At 37.9% G+C, this 21912-nt stretch overlaps 1 protein-coding gene across 3 annotated transcripts in view; it reads right to left on the reverse strand.

The window, feature by feature from the left end:
* Positions 1-20986, reverse strand: part of Ppm1b (protein phosphatase, Mg2+/Mn2+ dependent 1B) — a 94025-nt gene extending 73039 nt beyond the window's left edge. The window contains exon 1 of one of the 3 annotated variants that reach the window (XM_063229186.1): positions 20599-20986. The gene's annotated coding sequence lies outside the window, so the exon portion shown is untranslated. The remainder of the gene's footprint in view (positions 1-20598) is intronic. The other 2 variants (XM_005005060.4, XM_003473056.5) reach the window with 2 other exon arrangements.
* Positions 20987-21912: the final 926 nt, after the last annotated feature.

Below are 21912 nucleotides of genomic sequence, written 5' to 3' on the forward strand. Positions count from 1 at the left end.
TGTTTACCTACTATCCCAAGCATCATTTGAGCACATATCATTTCAAGCAGCTGATTCTTGTTCATATGAGATATACTCATACATCTGCTTGTTTTATATCAATTATTTCTTGCATACTTTTTATTTAGAATGTTGTATTTGCCTTTGATGTTTATTTTTAGTGAAATCTAATAACAAGTTCTGGTTTTTCAGTTTTGTTTTTTGTTTTTTTTACTAATTCATGTTTTATTTTATTTGTGACGACCTATAATTTTGTGCTAAGTACATTAGGTACAATTTTTTATACTTCTCCAGAACTCAGCAATACTCTTTCCCAATACAAAACAGACACAGCTGGTACAATGAGACTGAATACAAAGTGCCAAAAGAGCTGCAAAAGAAAAACCTTCAAGGAAGAAATGCTAGCATACCAGAGGAGACGTCTGTGTTACGAAATGGGAACACCAAAAAAAGATGTCTCCACCTGGGCATGGTGGCCTATGCCTGTAATCCCAAAACTTGGAAGCTGAGGCAGGAGGACTGCTTCAAGGTCAGCCTACAGTACATAGAGAGACCCTGTTTCAAAAAACAAAACATATCTCCTTATCGTCAGCTATTCATAATACAGAAATGACAGACTTGAAAAGAGAAATAAAACTAAGAAAATTCCAATAATGGTCAAAGCTTACAGTAACTGTAGGGTAGTACTGACAGAGTTGACTGACAGTCTAACAAGCTGTCCTATGATCAAAAAGTAAGGAAAATATTATAAAATATTTATGCACCTTCTAGACCAAACAATATGGGACTTGATTTATTCAAAATAAGGGGACTCAAGTCATTTACAGGGCAGAGGGTTTAGCTTAATGCAAAAGCACCTGCTTGGCAAGATGCGAGGTCATAAATTCAATCCCCAGTACCAAAGGGGGAAAAAAAAGTCATTTACAATTAAAATTATGCATCACAGACCAAATAATTAAAAACTACAGGATAGCAAAACACCAGCCAGGATCCCCCTCAACAATGTCTTCAATATTACATTTAGTGGATAACTTTTTATTGCAATTAAAACACTCAGAGGGGGAAAAAAAAGGAAAGGCCAACATGATAGTGTAAAGTATGCTGTTCAAAGAAAGACAACAATGCAAAAGAATTTAGAAAGAGGAGACTGTGGAGGGCCTGCAACCACACCAGTAACCCTGCCTTCCACCCAAGGATGGCAAATGGGTGAAATCCAGCCAGACAGTAGGACCCTGACAACAGCGCACACAAGGCATAGGCATAACTAGCAGTATTGAAAAGACTGAAATTCAAACCAACAGGAGAAAATGACAAAATGAAAAAGCAAAATGCAATCTGAGACTTCCAGCCCTCCCAGAACAAGTACAAGAGACATGGAAATAGAAGAAATTCAAAGAAAACACCTGAAATTTCTGAAAAGATAGCAAGTGAAGTAAAGTAACAAATTCATGAGGTTATAGAGGAAATCAGATAAAAAATAATCTCTCAGGTTAAAAAAAAGAAATGGCATCCATAATGAAAGAATTGTTCAACACAGCCAGAGAAGACAGACAAAAACATAGAGGAGCACGGGAAAATGATGGGATCTTGTATGAATAATATAGGAAATGTATGAAATATACAATATATTCTGTTTTTGTGCTCAGCTGTATAAGCACCTGGCTTGTAAATGCACAGTCGTGAGGTCGATCCCCGGTACCAAAAAATAAAAAGTTAAAAAAAAATATAGGACATATGAGTTATATAGAATGTATGAAACAGATTCAAATAGATATTTGGGAAATTAAAAATTCCGCGGGAAACATTGAATGAATGAAGCCAAAGATAGACTTTCAGACCTAGAAGACAGACTTGAGGCCAGTGACCATGAAAGAAAAGATCTCTTAAAATTTCCCAAGCATAGGAATAAAATCTGACATACAGATAAAGCAAGGCATATAGAACCCCAAACAGTTATAACCAAAATAATCTATACCAAGACATATAATAATCAAGATTCCAGACATTCAGCATAAAAACAGAATATTAAAAGCTGACAGAGAAAAGAAACAGATCACCTATAAAGGAAAATTCATTAAAATCACAGCTGACTTCTCAATGCAAACCCTCCAATCAAGAGCTTAGAATAAAATATTTCAAGCTCTGAAAGAAAATAACTTCCAACCAAAATTGATATACCCTGCAAAACCGTCTTTTAAAATTAATGGATAAATAAAATAATTCCACGACAAAGGACTGAAGAAATTCATGAGCACAAATCCAATTCTACCAAGAGTACTGAAAAATATTCTAGATAGTGATAAAAAAAACCCACAATTCCAAGATCATCAGAAAGAAACCACAGGCAGGGCAAGCAATTAAATAGAGAAAAAAACAAGGAACCAACAACAGAAAAATAACATAATAAAGATAAGCCAATACATATCAATTATAATCATCAATGTAAATGGCCTAAATTCACCAATCAAAAGAAACAGACTGGCAGAATGGATCAAGAAACAAGATCCAACAATACGCTGTATGCAAGAAACATATTTAACTCAAAAAGAAACGCACAGACTGAAAGTCAAAGGATGGAAAACAGTACTCCAGGGGCTGGGGATTTAGCTCAGCGGCATAAGCGCCTGCCTTGCAAGCAGGCAGTCGTGAGTTCGATCCCTGGTACCGGTAAAAACGAAAAAGACAAAAAAAAAAAAAAAAAAAAACTAGTATAAAGAAAACAGTACTCCATGCAACAGTTATCCAGAAAAAAGCAGGGTAGCTATCCTGTTTGCAGACACTGTGAACTTAAAACCAAAAATAATCAAAAGAGATAAAGGTCACTACCTACTTGTCAGAGGAAATTCAAGAGGAAGAGATAGATATATATGCACCAAATAAGGGAGCACCCAACTATATAAAACAAATATTAATAGACATGAAAAATCAAATAAGCAGTAACAAATTATAAAGGGGGACCTTAATATTCCATTGTCACACAGACAGATCAACTGGACAAAAAAATCATGAGGCTATAGAGGAAATCAGATAAAAAAAAATATATGAAATTATCCCATGCATATTATCTGATTATAGTGCAATGAAATCAGAAATTAATGGCAAAAGAAACCGCAAAAACTCCATAAACATGCAGAAATTAAGTAACACCCTCCTGAACAACCAATGATCATAAATGAAATTACAGAAGAAATTAAACAATATTTACAGTCAAATGAAAATGTAAACACAACATACAAAAACCCGTGGGATGCAATGAAAGCAGTACTAAGAGGGAAATTTATAGCAAAGAATTCTCACATCAGGAAAAGAACAAGCACAAATAATCCAATGCTACACCTACAGCTTCTAGAAAAACAGCAAGTCAAGCCCAAAGCCAATAGATGGAGGAAATTAAAAAGATCAGAGCATAAACTCAATTGAGACTAAGAAAACAATACAAAGAATTAATGAATCAAAGAGTTGGTTCTCTGAAAGAATAAACAAAATCAAATTCCTAGCCAATCTTATCAAAAAAAGGAAAGAGAAAACTCAAATTCGTGCATCGAAAGATGAAAAGGGTGAGATTATCAAAGATCCTGTGGAAATTTAAAAGATCATCAACATCTATTTTGAAAATCTATACCTGCATAGAATAGAAAACACAGAAGAAACCGATTCCTAGAAATGTATAAACTGCCAGGCATGGTGGCTCACACCTGTAATCCCAGCACTCAGGAGGCTGAGGTGGGAGGATTGTTGTGAGTTCGAGACCAGCCTGAGCTACAAAGTGAGCTTGAGGCCAGCCTGAACTGCATAGCAAGACCACTGTCTCAAAAAAGACAAAAAAAAAAAGTATAAACTATCAAAGCTAAGTCAAGATTATGTAAAAATTCTGAATAACTTAGTATCAGTTGATGAAATTGAAAACGTAATAAAAAACCTACCAAAAAAAAAAAAAAAGCCCAGGTCCTGATGGATTCACAGCTGAATTCTACAAGACATTTTGAGAGTTAACATCAGTATGCCTCAATCTCTTTAATGAAACTGAAAAGCAATTTTCCCTCATTCCTAGAGGCAAGTACTACCATAATATCAAAACCAAAAAAAAGCCTCAATCAAAAAAGAGAACTACATCCAGCAGAGTCCTCTGAGAAAAATAAATAAATAAATAAATAAAATTTAAAAAAGAACTACAGGTCATTCTCTCCAATGAGCATAAATATAAAATACCTGTGAATAGGATGCAACAAATCATCAAGAAGATTATACAACATGACCAAGTAGGATTCAACTCAGGAATGCAGAGATGATTCAACATTCACAAAACAATAAATGTAATACATCATATTAACACAGCAAAAGACAAAAAAAAAATCACACGGTCATCTCAATAGATGCAGAAAGTCTATGATAAAATTCAACACTCATTCATAATAAAAATCCTACAAAAAAACAGAAACAGAAGGTCTCTAGCTAAATCTGATGAAAGCGACCTATGAGAAATCAACAGCCAACATCATACTAAATGGGCAAAAACTAAAAGCTTCCAACCTAAAATCAAGAACAAGACAAGGATGTTCACTATTACTACTCCTATTCAATACAGTTCTGGAAACATTAGCCAGAACAATTAGATAAGAAAGAGATATAAAAGGAATAAGGATAGGAAAGAAGTTAAATTATCATTATTTGCAGATGATATGACACTTTACATAGAAGACCCCAAAAATCCACCAAAAGTCTACTAGATTTAATAAGCAAATTCAGCAGTGCAGCTAGATCCAGTCAACACTTGAAAATCAATAGCATTTCTGTATACAAACGCCAAAGTTAATGAGAGTAAAATTAGAGAAACAACACCTTTCACAATAGCATCCAAAAAAAAAATTCTTTAAAATCACATAAGGATGTAAAAAAAAATTCTTAAGAATCAATCTAACAAAGTAAGTACAACATTTATATATTGAAAATAAGTCTTCTGAAAAAGGAGATTGAAGAGGATCATCTAGATTCAATGCAATCCCAACCAAAACACCATTAGCATAGCATACCTAACAAATCTAGAGAAAATATGCCTAAAATTCATCTGGAATCAGAAGAGACCTAGAATAGCCTAGAATAGCAAAGGCAATCCTGGGCAGACGCCATCATAATCCCAGACTTGAAATTATACTACAAAGTTACTGCAATAAAATCAGCAAGGTAGTGCAAAAAACAAACAAACAAACAAACAAACAAAAAAAAAAAAACAGACCTGAAGATCAATGGAAGAAAACAGAAGATATAGACACAACTACAAACATACTTACTCAACTTATCTTTGACAAAGGAGTCAACACATTCACTGGAAAAAAGATAGCTTCTTTAATAAACGGTGCTGGAAAAACTGACTTTCCACATGCCGAAGGCTTAAACTAAACCCATTCCTATCACCATATATTAAACTAAAGTCAAAATGGATCAAGGATCTAAATATTAAATCACAAACGCTGAGTCTACTGGAAGACAAAGCAGGTAGAAATCTTAAAAGACATAGGAGTAGCCAGAGAGTTCATGAGCAAAATTGAATCCCATGGAAAGTACTTCAAAGAATCAGCACCTGAGATCTCATCTTATTAAAAGAAATCACCGGAGTGGAAAAAATTCCCACAAATTGGGAAACATTTTTGCTGACAGTGTCTCAGACAAAAAGACTTCTATCTAGAATTTATAAAGAACTGAAAAAACCGGCCCCCCAATTCAAAGACCCAATCCAAAAATGGGCATCTGAGATAAACACACAAATCTCAGATGAAGAAATACAAATGGAAAATACATGAAAAAATGCTGAGTCAAGGATTTAGCTCAGTGGCATAAGCAACTGTCTGGCAAGTGTGAGGTTGTGAAAAAGTTCACATCATTGGCCATCACAGAAATGCAAATTAACACAATGCTAAGACTCCATCTCACTCCAGAAAAAATGACCAAGATAAGAAATCAACCAATAACAAATGCTAGAGCGGCTGTGGGGGCAAAATGAAACCTTCTGCGTTGTTGGTGGGAGTGTAGACTTGTACAACCACAAAAGCTAGGACTAGAGATCCTATTTGACACAGCCATCCTCCTTCTGGGCATCGTCCCAGAACTGAAAATATCATACCACAGCAGTATATGTATAGCCATGTTTATAACAGCATAATTTGTAATAGCCAAGTCTTAGAAACAACCCAAATGCCCATCAACCAAGAAATGGATAAAAAAAGATGTATTTTTATACAATGGAGTACTACTTAGCTATAAAAAAGGACTGGCTTGAGGTTTTTATAGGTAAAGGGATGTGACTTGAGACCATACTCATAAGTGAAATGAATCAGATTCTTATGCCGTTTAAGTACCATATTGTCTCCCTGTAAGAAACTGAAACAGAAATTAGATCCAAAATCTACAATAGGTACTGCAAAAAGATAAGAAACTGCTCAAAGGGAAAAAACAACTGGGATAGAGGAAAGGAGAAAAGAAGGGAACAGAAAAAAGATATATATTTGTGCATATATATATATATATATATACACACACACACACATAGACACACACATAAGATAACATAGCAAAGATGATTATATTACTAATTCTACTAGTTAATGGAAAAGAACAGTTAATACTCATACAGTTTGATAAATTTCGCATGTTCATATCTGGTAATCTAAGCAACTCTTCCAAGAGTTGCTGCAAAGGGGCTGGGGAGTTAGCTCAGTGGCATAAGCGCCTGCCTTGCAAGCAGGCAGTCGTGAGTTCAATCCCTGGTACCGATAAAAAGGAAAAAGACAAAAAAAAAAAAAAAAAAAAAAAAAGAGTTGCTGCGAGTTCAAGGCCAGCCTGGGCTACAAAGTGAATTGAAGGCCAGCCTGACCTGTCTAGTGTGACTCAGTCTCAAACACACACACACACACACACACACACACACAAGAAGTTGTTGCCAAATGGTTAGAGATGTAACTCAATGGTAAACACTTAGCTAGCATGAGTAAGGCCCTGGGTTCAACTCACAACATTGGGGAGAAACAAACAAAACAGTAGTTTTTCTCTTGAATAATGTCAGGGTAGAGAAGTTGCACATAAACACCAAATACTATTACTGTCCTGACATTATTTCCACTATGGATAAACTTCTTCTAAAGGGCCAGATAATAAGTATTTCTGACTTTTCAGAATCATATAGTTACTGTCACAAACATTCAACTCTCCCATAGTAAGTGGAAAAGTAGCCATAGACAACTCATAAACAAATGAACATGGTGATTCTCAATAAAACTTTATTTATAAAAAACATGGGAGTCTAATACTCCAATGCTTTAAAGGCACTCAATACTTTCATTTTTTTAAAAAAGCCAGAAGATCAAATTTCACCAAGATTATAGTTTGATAATGCTTCTGTCTAGATCCATCTTTTAAAAAGAAATTTGTTTTGCTTCAGTGAAGTGAAAATCTGAAGATAACAAAATATGACACAGATTGCCTAGTAATTACAAAAGAGAAAGTGTCCCTTTTCCATCTAAACACCTGCAAGTCACCACCCATAACCCAGTGATCAAACAGGGCACCACTAACAGTGCGAGAGTCAGGAACTGTGTACCTCTGAAAACCAGGCAATATGAAGGTCAATCTTTTAGGTATTCTGGCCAAAAATGTTTTAACATAACAGTCATTAGATCTATTTTAACACTTTACAGAAGGCAAAAGAAACACAAAGACACAAATTCTGAAGGTGCTCAGTATCAAACCTGGGGCCTCATACACCCTAGTAAAGTGCTCCACCACTGGGCTGCACCCCCAGGCTCAAAGATACCAAGTTTCAAACAAGACCTCAAAGAAACAATAGGAAAAAAAATTCTAAACATAAAACATTTTATCAGATTATCTCTTCAAAGAGCTTTTAAAAATTTTTTTCTAAGGCAAGGTCTTGCTGTGTAGATCAATCAGGCTGTCGTTGGACTACGGAGTCCAGGTGATCCTTCCTGCCTCTACCTCCTGAGTGCTGGGATTACACGCATGTGCCACCAACCCTGCCGAGTGTTTAAGTGGGTGATTAAATTCGTAAGACAAACTGTAGATATAGATTAGGGCTCAGGTGATTTGGAGGACTTAATTTTTTTAGATATAATAATATTGATGCAGAAGAAAATTTCTTTAGAATTTTTCTTAAGAAATTCTTTAGAAATTTCTTTTACAGAGTCATACTTAAGTATTTTGAAGGAAAGTGACATGATGTCTATAATTTTTAAGTGGTTCAGCAACAACTGTTATGTGCACAGATGAAGCAAATATGGCAATGCTATAAATTGAATGTCTCCTTGCAAAATTCATGTGTTGAAATAATGTGATGGTTTTAGGAGGTGGGGTCTTTGGTAGGCAACAAGATCTTAAGGCTACTGATGAATAATATACTTAGTTCCCTTATAAAAAGGACCTCAAGGAGCTCTTTAGCTGTTTCTGCCTTGTGAGGATACAACTAGAAAACAGCCATCTACCAATCAAGAAAAGGACTTCACCAGACACCAGATCTGCCAGTACCTTGATCTAGAACTTTCCAGACTAAACTGTGTAAAATAAATCTCAGTTTATAAACTGCCTCGTCTATATCATATTACAGCAGCCCAAACTAAGACAGACAAAATTACAAAATACTGCTAAATTTAGGTGCTTGTCATATAGGTACTGTATTCAGTGTACTATTATATTCTACAAGATTAAATTTTTTTCATGATAAAAAGGCAAAAACGTGGGCTGGGGATTTAGCTCAACAGCCATAAGCGCCTGCTTTGCAAGCTTGAGGTTGTGAGTTCCATCCCCAGTAAGGAAAAAAAAGGCAAAAAAGAAGGCAGTGGCAAGTGACTTACAGTTTACTAATTTTTACTCATCACATCCCTTCAAATACTATAGTAGTCCTAACTCACTCCCAAAGTTCTAAAGGTTCTACATAAAAATCTCCCTCAAAGAAAATTTACAAAACTTCTTGACTGATTTTTTCCTTTTTAAATATCTAATTTCGCTGGGGGTGGTGACATACACCTGTAATCCCAGCACTAGGAGGCTGAAGCAACAGGATCACTGTGAGAATGAGGGCAGCCTTAACTACAAAGTGAGTTCAAGGCCAGCCTGAACTGCATAGAGAAACCAGTCTCAAAACGGTAAAATAAACAAACAAATATCTAGCTTCTTAAAGTGACAATAACCTGGGCATGATGGCACACACCTTGTAATCCTAACACTTGGAGGCTAAGGCAGGAAGATTTTAAAAACCCAGGCCAGGGGCTGGGGATTTAGCTTAGCGGCATAAGCACCTGTGCAAGCGCACTGTCATGAGTTCGATCCCCGGTACCAATAAAAAAAAAAAAAAAAAATCCAGGCCAGCATGAGCTACACAGCAAGATGCTGCCTCAAGTAACCAAAAAACAAAAAACAGCAATGAGGCAAACTCTTTAAGAGTAGAACCCATAGTTATCTGTATTTATTTTACTCAATATACCTATAATTCCTTGATAGCATTATTTATTTTATATAACTTCACATACTAGTTCTGCTCCATCCTTTTTAATTTATCTTACATAAATATTCACATACTTGTTCTGCTCCCTCCTTCCCCAGTTTGCAGTCTCAAAATAATCTGTTTTCAAAGTGCCAGTTCTTATTGACAATATTTTTTTTTAACAGGGTCTCACTATATTGCCCAGGCTGAAGTGCAGTGGCTATTCAGAGGCGCGATCCCACTACTGATCAGCACAGGAGTTTTGACCCGCTCCATTTCCGACCTGGGTCAGTTCACCCCTCCTTAGGCAACCTGGTGGTCCCCCGCTCCTGGGAGGTCACCATATTGGTGCCGACCTTAGTGCAGACACCGGATCGGCATAGTACACTGCAACCCAGAACTCCTGGACTCAAGCGATCCTCCCACCTCAGCCTCCCGAGTAGCTGGGACTACAGGCGAGTAGCTGGGACTACAGGCGCGCACCACCACGCCCGGCTCTTATTGACAATATTGACTAAATAAAATGGACAGCAGGGTACCTTTAGAAGCATTAAGTCCTTGAGAAGGAATGTAAACCTCTTCCCTCTGCCTGCCCACTATTCCTCTGCTCTCTTTAAAAGATTCTATTTCTATGAGCACTTTTTCCCCTCCATGGGAACTTTTAATCAGCAAATATTTATAGACTATAATACAGATACACATATAATTAGCATATAAAACTAACACAGTGATTCCCCTCATGTGGCTTATACTTTGATAGAAAATAACAATCTCACTTTTTTTTTTTTTGGTCCCAGAAATCAAACTCACAACCTCATGCATGCCAGGCAGGTGCTTGTGCCACTGAGCTAAACCCCAAGCCCCGACAATCTTACTTATCAGGCTTTCAATTTAGACATTTATCCTGGAACTCAGTCATCAAGTCCTTATTCATACAGTAATAAACTGATGATGCTGCGAACAGACTTGTCGCTCCTATTTCCTAATCAGAATGTAACATTCAACAGCTGGTTTATCAGTTTCCAATTGATGTTACATGCACTAATGGAGCACAAGTTGACCAGTAGAAACTACACAGGAACAAAGCAGAAAGCCCAAATGAAATGTTGCAATTTTAAAACAGAGATTTAGTACATCTTTAGATTTCATAAAGATGTAACATTGACTTTGAATATGACAAAGAAATAGAGGATTCAGCTCAGTGGCACAGGCCATGAGTTCAATCCTCAGTACTGAAAAAAAAGAGAGAAAAGAAAAGAAAAGGAGAGAAAAAGAAAAGGAAATTGGTACTGCTGATGGGAACATTTCACCATGACGGAAACATTGATAGGAAAACCTCGACCAAATGGAAGCCTGAGAAAAACCTCAGCAACAAAACCAAAGGTAGAGAAGATGTTGTTGTCAAGTTATACAGCAACTATGTCATTCGAAACACTGGTCAATGGTTGTGTTTTACTTGATCCTAAATATGTGTGATACAAATATCTTGATAGTTTACAAATAAAAAAACAAGTGCAAAATATCACAAAGAAATTTTCATGGAGGATTGGGACTGGAGTTCATAAGAGATCATTTACAGCAGAGGAAAAACAAAATGTTTCTGCCCACAGAACTACACAAAAAAACTGTAGAGAACACTGGTCAGCTGACAGATGAACAGGCAGACACAGCATCACAAAGACCTACTACAACAACAAGAAAACCAAAAAGATGTCAACTGTGCACTACAATAAAGTACAGGAAAACAAAACATACATGTTACTAGTGTTGATACTTGGGTATGAAACAAAGTTGTGATGTAGGAAGTCTGCCTTGCATGTGACAGTTGTGGTAGACTTTTGTGTTTACACTGTAGTACATACGGGATTTTTTCCCCATGTTATCTTTCAGGTTTTGTAAGAAGTACACAGTAGGTATGCAAATGTTGATGCCTAATCTAAACACACAATACATATTAGGAATTTAATAATTTTATTTTTATTTTATACTCCTCTTACCTATACAATATATAATAAAAACCTGACAAAATAGACCACTGAGATGTCAAATATCTCCTACAAAAAGGCAAGAAAGCAAAAGACATGTACATGTGCTGTCAGTGTAAATAATGCATGTGTATGGGACATGCTGTTGTCACTTGTGAGGACAGCCTTAGGTGTGATAACTGAAGTACACATTTGTTTTGGTAGAGTGCTATTGTTATTTCCATTGTAGCTCATTAATTCTAATGTTTTTAGACTTTGTGTACCAAACCCAGTCCATTTTGAAAATTTTGATGCTTTATAAACATTCAATGAAGATTAAAAACACACAAAAGAAAAAAGAAAAAAAGAGAGAACTCCTCATTTTTATATCAAAAACCCCTCAATATATAACATGGGCCAACCCTTTGCTTTAACTCCAGTGGTCAAGGTTACTGAATCTTATCATGAAGAAGTCAGAAGTCACAGAATCATTCGGTGGTTGAGTGGGAACCTCTGTTTTTCTGTTCTCAATATTTCAGAATTGTATACTTTAAAACTTACTAAACAATTCACAGGAAGAACACTGACAGTAGAAACAACAGAAAACACTCAATGAAGGCAGCAATAGCAATGTGCCTGGCTCTAAGAAAACGTTAGTTTATCTTGAACCAACAATTTTATGAAATGGACTGTTACCACCCTCATTTTACAACAAGAAAAGTGAGGTCTAGAAACATTAACATGTTTTAAGTTATTCATTTATGAGTAGTGGAGAGGAAATTCAAATCCAAGTATCAATTTTAGTCAGTGCTTCTAATCAACATCTCCTTTTGGAACATCTTCCAAAAATATAATCGACTCCAAGTATAAAGCTTTCTTATACTTAATATAAATTTATAAGCCTCCATAGATAAAGAAACAATGTTAAGCAGCTATTGAAAGCACAAAGTAACAATGAAAAAAGCTGTTGAGAAATACCAACCCCTTAAAATATCTTTCAAGTGTATTCCGGAAGCCAAGTGTGACAGTACAGGTCTGCAACTCCTGCACTCAGGAGGTGAGGCAGGAGGATCACCGTGAGTTCTAGCCTGGGCTACCCAGTGAGTCCAAGGCCAGCTTCATCAGCAAGCAAGAACACTGCCTCCCACCCCCCACAAAGTATGTTCCTAAAACTATGGCCGACTAGCATCTCCCAAAGCTTTTTTAGCCACAATATTTGATAACACATTAAATATCCCTCCTTTTTTTACCAACTAGGTTGTTTTCAGTCATCTTAAAAATGCAGGATTAATATGATTTCAACTAACTCTATATAATTAATTACTCCTCTCTACTTGTTTATATTCAAAATATGCCTTATACTTGACTCCATAATTTAGCCATATAACACAAACCCAAACAACGACACAAAGACCCAACTACACAAATTTCCAACTATACATTGAACACTAAACCTGGAAAGGTAGATGTTTTAAGTAAGACATCATTTTGATATATTCTAAAACAGCTGTATTTCCAGACTTAGTGACCATGTTGTACTTAAATAAAAAATCAAGTAAGCAAAGACAAAAGCAGATAATAAGGCAACATGATACAAAAGTGCAGGGGAAGATCAAATAACCTGAACTGTAATATATTCAATCACTGCAAAAACAATTCAAGATGTAGAGTAAGAGCAATAATGGAAATACTAATCATTACTAATCATTAAAACCTGTATAAATTTGGCTCTTCTTAGCATAAGCAATTAAAAAAAAAAAACCCTGTATAAGTTAGAGGCAGTTCATGAAACAAAAGGGGAGGGGACATAACTGAAAACTATTATATATTAAGCCAAAGTTATTTCACTTTTATATTTTTACTTAAGACCTTCTAGAACAGTTGAAGTGAAACTCTGTTCCCTTAAATTTAGGATCACTAATCACTGAAGCTTTAATAAAATTTTAAATTATACTAACCAAATAAATTATAAAGGGTCTGAGGTATAGTTACAGTGACTTGCTTAGCATGCCTGAGGTCCTGGGTTCAATCCCCAGCAACCTTTGCAAAATGAAACTACTAATTTGATGGCATATTTGAGTGCAACAAATGGGGTCTCTTGGGTCAAGAGTGCTGCTGTTTATTTTTATACTTAAGCACAACTGGATTTGCTTTAAAGTAAAAATGCAATCTTGAGTCACTGTAGCAATTACAATCATATTAAACTGACTCACAAATGAAAGCAAAAGATCACCGAGAATTAAAATCAAAAGATCAAAGATTTCTCAGTAGAGGGGAGGAAAAGGTAATGAAAAATAAATTAACATATGTATCAACTCTAACAAGGAATGTAAACATTACACACTGCAAACATGCCCACATAAGAAATTTTCAAGAGGAAATGATTTTTTCCCTCCTTTAAAAAAAAAAAAAAAAAAAGATTTTGGGGCCAGGGATTTAGCTCAAGGGGCTAAGGATTTAGCTCAATGGTGTAAGTGTCTGCCTGGCAAGCATGAGATCATGAGCTTGATTCACAGTACCAAAAAAAAAAAAAGAGAAGAAAACAAAAAGGTTTTCAGGCTTAAGTGTGCAACAATTGTGTAAACAAAAGAAGAAACATCTTTACTATACTGCAGAAACAAAGCACTTCCTTCACATTTGAGTGCAATCCAACAATCTCCTACAGAAATTTAGGAATAACAAAGACACAACTTCAGGTGATACACCACAACTCTGGAATCCAGGGAGACAGTGGAAAGCATATAGACAATGTGAGCACAACTAAAACGAATTATCAGTTGGCAAATAATCACAGAAAAGCAGCAGCAGAATTGGCAAATACCCAGAGAATGAAAGCAGTGGTCACAAGTAGTATCAGTACCACCACATACTGTTGGTCAGCCCCCACCTCTCAGCTGTATTCATGTGAGAAGAGAAAAGGCAACAGGGTCTTTTTCAAATAACATACATTTTATAAATTTATTTATTTATTTTTGTGAGGCAGGGGACCGGAACACAGGGTCTTACAGAAGGCAAAATACACACCCTCCCAGAAACTTATACAACACCCCCTGAAGATATTTACACCAGAGTAATTAAAAGTCCTGATCATGCTCCTCCCATTACCCCACCTTATCTTCTACCCTCCTTTCCAGGAACTCACTGTTCATCTAACCAGGTCTGGACAGTAGTAGAAACACCTAAAGACCCCCGGGATTTTCTCATGCCTGCCTAAAGTGAGGACTGATTTTCCTCTCCTTGGGTTTCCTTCTAGTATGAAATCAATGTTCTTTCTCTTAGGTACAACACTATTTCCTTTTTCTTCCTCTCCCAGAAACTCTTCTTGCTTTCCTTTCATTAATACTGGTAAAGCAGTATTAGAAGGCACCATGACGTAAGCCTCTAGTCCCAGCTACTTGGATGGCTGAGGCAGGAGGTTTATTTGTGCCCAGGAGTTTTGAGGACAGCTTGACCAATGAACAAAACAAAAACCAGTCAAACTTGAATCACAGCTTTAAAGTGTACTGAAGAAAACACGTATGATACAAATGTTCCACTCAGTTTAAGCCAGCCACCAAAAGAGCAAGGCTGTACTGTCTGTTTGGTTCAGACTCTGCAATGAGGCCTTGCGTACAGAAGGCACACAGTGAAAGCAAGAGTGATGAGGGGTGCAGTGTGGGTGCACTGCAACCTCACCTACTTGGGAAGCTGAATCAGGAGGATTAGTTTGAGGTCAGCCTGGGCTACATACCCAAGATGGTATCTCAAAAAAAAGAGTAGGGGAATGAGGAGCCACAGCTTAAATATTAATATGCTCAGCTTCTTGCTCCTCAGAAGCAAGCCTCCCAAATCTAAACTTGATTTGCTATACATCCTATCATTCATTAGAAGCTGCTTTGAGTTAAATTATTTCTTTGAAGGCAATTAAACAAAGCCATCTGTGTTCAATAGCTAATGCCTTATCTCAGTTGAATGCTTTAGTCAGAAGAGGTGGAAAAAAAACTGTTCAGATAGGTTTTAAGCACCCTAGATTCTCCTATTCATAAAAACATCTAGTAACTATCCCTTTTCAATACGTGAGGTGTTCTTAACATCCACATCGAGAAAATAAAAAGCAATCAGATTTAAGAACCAGTGACATTACCTCCAAGTTTAAAAGTGCTTTCCTTCAACCCTTAAACAATCTACATGTCCTTTGTTGAGCTTGCTTCTGCTCAGGCCTATCAAACACAACTTAAGTTTCTCAGTATTAAAAATGTGACTGTACCTAAGATCATAACTTTAACAGGTTTCCATAAAAGAAAAGGTTTTCCCTATTTCTGTAATACAATTGTTTTTATATATAGAGTCTTGCTATGCAGTTCAAACTCACCTACAACTCATGGCAATCCTCCCTGCTTCTGTGTCCCAAGTGCTGGGATTAACGGTATGCAATACCATGTCCTTCTCACTTACATCCTATCCTAAGCAAAGGACACTGTACATGGACAAAAATCGTAACAATCTTAGAAACAGATGTCATTCTTCCTATCTCAATGTCTGTAACTGTTTCCTTTAATGACACAGTAAGATAAATTCCTTGTTAGTCAGTGGATTGCTTCCAGTGTGTCTCCTTTCCCTAAGTATCAGGCCATATCTGACAGAATCTTAAGCTCAAGTGAAAGAAATAAATCAATGTAAAGTCAAAAAAAATTTTTTTTGTTTGGTACCAGGGATTGAACTCACAACCTCAGACTTGTCAGGCAGCACTGTGCTGCTGAGCTATATTCTCGGCAAAATTTTGAATCAATTTTAAGTACAATAATATTAAAACTATTTGGTAGCTGAGGCAAACAGCTACAGCAATGTGTGCACGCAGGAGGTCTATGGTTCAATCCCCAGCACCACTACCATTTAAAAAAAAAAAATTAAGCTATTGAGTTCAAGTTAAACAAACTATTACAAGATATATCATTACAAAAGGAATATGCTATGCCAAAAGAATAGTAAGATATTGTAGATTTAGTCACACAGTAACTACAATAAAGGAACAAATGTACCAAAAATTTCCTGTATAACATCACAATTCAAAAGCATTGGGTTGGTGTCTGTTATTAAAATTAAATTGAAGAGAAAACACTCCAAAATTTGAAAACTTAAAGTATATGCCATCATATGATGTTTCTTAGGACACAATGCCACTAAAAATTAAATATCAAACTCATAAGGATGCATTATAAATAAATCACTTTTGGGGAATTTCACTAACATATAAAAATTTAATAAAGGGCCTTTTTATCCTAACACTGATTCAATTACCTTGTAAAATAACTGAAGTTGACTTACAGGGTAGTATTCTTCATGGGGAAAAAAAAAGACAATGCTGAAAATAATTCATCTTTCAAATCAAAGAGATTTTTAAACATCATATGAGAAATGTATTACTTGCACGAAGATTCCAAAACAACATTAACACATTTGGTCCAAAAAAGCCCAAAAGTTAGCCAGGTGGTGGCACAAGCCTGTAATCCCAGCATCTGAGAGGCTGAAGTAGAAAAATCAAAATTTCAATCCCAGCCTGAGCAATTTAGCAAAAATTCAACTCCAGCTTGTATCAAAATTTTAAAAAAAGAAAATAGGCTGGGGCAGTAAGTCAGTGAGAAGGTCCTGGATTCAATCCCCAACATTAGCAGGGAAAAAAAAAAAAGGCACAACAGATTATGAAGCTCAGGGAACTTTTTCTGTAATTGTTAGATCAGCTGTGAGAAGCTCCTGAGCTCTGCCATTGTCCACGTTTTACGACTGTCCAGCACACAGTACTACAACTAAGCACCCACCAAATCTACTCTGTTTACCACCTTCACTTGTGAGTACAAGAAGGTGAGATGTGAAGTAGTCTAGGTTACCCACCGGGGGTCTACCCAGTTTCTAGGAAATTCGTCTCACATCTCTTCACTAATCAATCCTTTTCACAATTCTGCTGATGTATTAGATATATCCTACCCTACAATTTTAAAGCTGCCAAAATAAATAGCAGTATTCAGTTTTGTTTCAGCTCTGAAATTAGTTCACTAAAGTAAAAAAAAAAAAAAAAAAAAAAAAAAAATCAAGTACCATGTGAAGAATCACTTGAAAATCCAGAAACATTATGTTCTCCCAAATTCTTTCCATTAATATTTTTTGGTTTGTTTTTGTTTTTTTCAGTCTCTCAACTATGTAGCCCAGGCTGGCCTGGAACTGAGAGCAATCCTCCTGCCTCAGCTTTCCACGAGCTGCAATTACAGCTGTGTGCAACCATGCTAGGGTCCCACTAATATTTTTTTTTTAACACTTTAACCCACTGTTTGAACAAATTTCCATATTAGAATTTAGACACAAAAGAAAACATTACTGTGATACCGCTGATTGTTTTTCTTTTTTTTTTTTTTTTTTTTTTTTTTGTCTTTTTGAGACAGGGTCTTGCAGTGCAGTTCAGGCTGGCCTTGAGCTCACTTTGTAGCCTTGGCTGGCTGGGATAACAGGGGTGAGCCACCACTCCCAGCTACACTGATTGTTTTTCAATTAATTTCCCTTATAATCAATTAATTTTGAAGAGCATATTTCACAGCAAAACGTAAAAATCAGGTGTTGTATTTTAAGAAGTCATTTTTGGCCAGGCCTTGCAGTGCACATCTGTAAATTCCAGCACTCAAGGCTCAGTCAGGAGGATCCAGGAGAGTTTGAGGTCAGCCTGGATTACATAGTGAGTTCAAGGCCAGCCTAAGACTACACAGTAAGACTCTGTCTCAAAAAAAAAAAGTCAATTCCATTTATTTTATTAATATCTTATGAGTGACCATCCTTTTATATTTTACTATTGATACTAAGTAACGTCCCAAAATACTTTAGTTACTATTTATAAACATTCATAAAATACAGAGTATACATGTAACCAACACAAATGAATGTGAAAAACAAAGTAACATTCCCTCTCCCTATTACATACAATAAATGTAGGCCAACATGGTACAAGGGTATGGTTGCAATCCATTGTTGGGTCAACTAACTTTTAATGAACCTCTATAATCACTTAGTGATAATATGGCTAATTCTGCCAAGAGAAAGTTAGCATCACAGCTTCACTCAAGACCCCCTAAAAAGTGTACATTATACGAAAATACTGTAACCTCCAACAAGAACCACTTTTTCTGACCCTGTGAACCAGCTATTCTTCGAAGCACAGCTATTAAGACACTACACCATTCCTTCGGATGACGTAATCCTAAAGGATTTAGTAATTATAATCCGTGGCTTACTAACATAAAACAGTATTTGCTGACATAACCACCAGACAAACTGAAAAGCTTTCTCACCTATTCCTAGAGTCTTCAGAGAAATCAGACACCCAGGGAAAGAATGGTAAGAATACATAGTGAAAGTTTCCTAGTCACTTTTGAGAATAATCCTATCAACAAATCCACATAATAATCTACAAGAAACTGGGGAAATATTAACTAAAAGATGTGAAAGCTCAAATAAAAACATACGACTACTCCTTGCTAACACAACAATATAAAGGTCCACTACAGAAACTGTTGAAGACTTTAGAAGAACAAAAACGAATGAAGAGGTGAATACAACCATTAAAAAAAAAGACAAAGAAGTCATTAAAAGACAAAGTTAAAAAAAAATCCCTGAAAAAAAAAACCTGTCCTAAATACATTTTTAAAGTTCTATTATAACAACACACTGTCCATTTGGGAGACTTACAGAAACATTCTCTTAACAATTACCATTTTGTTACTTCAACTATGTATTTTCTAAAAGCCTATGCTGTACCTCAGAAAAGTCTACTGACATAATTAGAAAAACTAGCCTCACTATTTAGAAATGCTCTATTTAAAAGTAGGCCAACAATAGGAACTTCGCTATTACACAAGAGAAAGTAAATGAAATAATATCTACTAGCATTCGGCATCGACATGTTTCTCCCATCTCGGAGAACATACTGTGACTTACACCGAACAATTTACCACTTCTCCATCCATGCAGTAGCTCAAATATAGAGTTCCTGTGTTAATCCCACAATAAACCTCAGTAATTCTCACATCAGAGTACATGTAAAGGTTTAGAAGAAAAATTGTTTTTCCCAAAATAGCTACATAACACTAAGACTACTCAAATTCCTAAATAATCCTTTTTTAAGATTGCTGCCAACTTTATTTTGATACATTAAACATGTGCAGCCTATTTTAAAAGTTCTTTAACTGTGACTTTAATAGCTTCCTAGTAGTTTATGGTTTTTTTTTTTTTTTTTTTTTTAGTTTTCAAGTTTTTAGAACGGCTTGCATACTGATGAATTAAAGTTGCTATCAAATGTTTAAAAAACATTTTTGTCAAATAAACTGGGCAGAAGTCCCAGAACTGCTAAAACTGACATTAGAGGTCATGCAACTTTTTTAAAAAATTGAAACTACTTCTAATACTCAGCCCTTTGTTTTAAAAATAATTTCAATGTTACTTTCACTCTAGGTTTAACAAATCTTTTCTTAAAAGAATGTTAGACTTACAACACAAGAAAGTGATCTACCATATAAAGTTGATCGGTCTACCATTAATGAGCTTCGGGCATATTTGGGGTACCGACGACAAGCTTCAATTAAGAACTTCACTGTTAAGAAGAATGACATCCTTTAAAAAGAACGATGCTGGAAAGACAGGCGAGAAAGGCCAGGAGTTTAAGAAGAGAAAGACGAAGGATTTAAAACTACCAGTGAGGAAGGAGACAGGGAGACCCACAGACAGAAGAGCAAGATTTAACAAGGAAGTGAAGCGGAACGCAGAGTAGGGTAGAAGCTGACTAGGAAACGAGGGAGAAAGGTGGTGTTCTCAAGTCACGCTTGCACCAGGAAGGGAAGAGCCCCAGCCCAGAGCCCCGGCCCAGGGCAGCGCCGGCGCTCCCGCGAGGTGCCTGCACCCTGGAGCAGGGACGGGGAAGCAGTTGATGCAGGCGTTGAAGCGAACTCCACTCCCTCCCCGCGCCTCTCCCGGCCCGGGCCGCGCGCGGAGGCGGCGGCGGGAAGAGGCCTACCTGGGAACCAGGCCCCGAGTCCCGCTGCCTAGGCCCCCGCCGAAGCCCGAGGCCCCGACCCGATGCGAGGACCCGGCGGAGAGGCAGCCGTTCCCCCTCCGGCGGGCACCGAGCAACCTCACCTGGGCCAATGAGGGAGGCGAGGTCTGAGGCGTCCCGTCGCGCCCGCTGCTCTCAGCCCAGGCTTCCGCCGGAGGCGTGACCCTGCTTCAGCCGCCGCTCAACCCTCGGCTCTCGGCCACTACCGCCTCCGCCGCCACCGGGGCTGTTTACACCGCCCGGCCCCTCACGCCGCCGCCGCCGCCTTCTCTCCACCCTAGAGTCGCTGCCGATTCGGCCACCGCCTCCGCCTCCGCCGCAGCCTCGTCTCTCTGGAGCATCTTCCACCCACCGAACACTGAGAAACAGAGACTCCAGCCGCGCCGGCAGGAAACTCCCCCGCAACTGTAGGGGGACGAGGCAGTCAGAGCACCGGCGGCTTTTCCGCCATTGAGCAGCAGCGGCTCGCCTCCTTCTGCAACCCCCTCTCCGCACCCCGTCTTTCCCCGCCCTCCGGAGATCCCCGCCTCCACAGCCCACCCATTGGGCCGCGGGGCATCCTCCTGTGGCCTTTGATTTGCTGCAAGGCCTGTCAATCTCTGTTATCCCTCCCAATTTATCTCCCCCTGGTGACGTCCACTCAATTTTCCCCGCCCTTACGGCCCCGCCTCTGAGCTCCTAATTTTTCATTGGGCATCAGTTATCACCTTTAATTGGCAAGGTCAGCTATCCATCAATATCCGCCCACTAAGTGAGGCCCAACCCTTTATTACCATTGACTTCATTCAGCCCCACCTCCGCTCGGCAACTAACCTCCTGGACGTCAGGGGCCAACCCACCGTGCCAGTCGTAAGTGGAATCATCTGTCACTCAAATTACTCCCATCTGCGCTCCGCCTCGCCGGGCTGGAGCCTCAGGGACTCCTTTGTTTTATTGGTTCAAACGTGTCCTGAAACCTCGGTCATTGGCGTGCTCGACGTGCCCGTCACGGAACCTATTTCCAAGTCCGTCACACCGGCCTTTTTTAAACGCGCAAAAGGCGGGGAAGTATCCGAAAAGCGATTGGCTAGTCTTCGAAAACAGCCAAACCCAGAGGAGTCTGTGCGAGTTCTTCCCGTTCTATGAGGACCATGTTCTCTTACTTTTGACCTTTAAGCCTTGCGTAAAACAAGCGCCATAAAAAAGCCCAGGGGTTGTCGGGTTATAGGTGTCGGAACCTAGTCCCACCCAGAATCGCAGAGAGTTGGCCAGTAATTGGCCCACAAGAGTCACCCTAAGCCCTCATTGGAGGAAATAAGTGCCTTTCTGGACCAGAGATGGGAACGGGATAGTGAGGACGAGGACAAGAAGTGGGACTGGGAAGAGGCGGTAGTTTTGCTTCAGAAACGGGTGGGGCC

The sequence above is a fragment of the Cavia porcellus genome, unplaced genomic scaffold (assembly GCF_034190915.1).
Source record: "Cavia porcellus strain 051 isolate PalLab524CR breed Dunkin Hartley unplaced genomic scaffold, mCavPor4.1 scaffold_1, whole genome shotgun sequence".
NCBI lineage: Eukaryota > Metazoa > Chordata > Mammalia > Rodentia > Caviidae > Cavia > Cavia porcellus.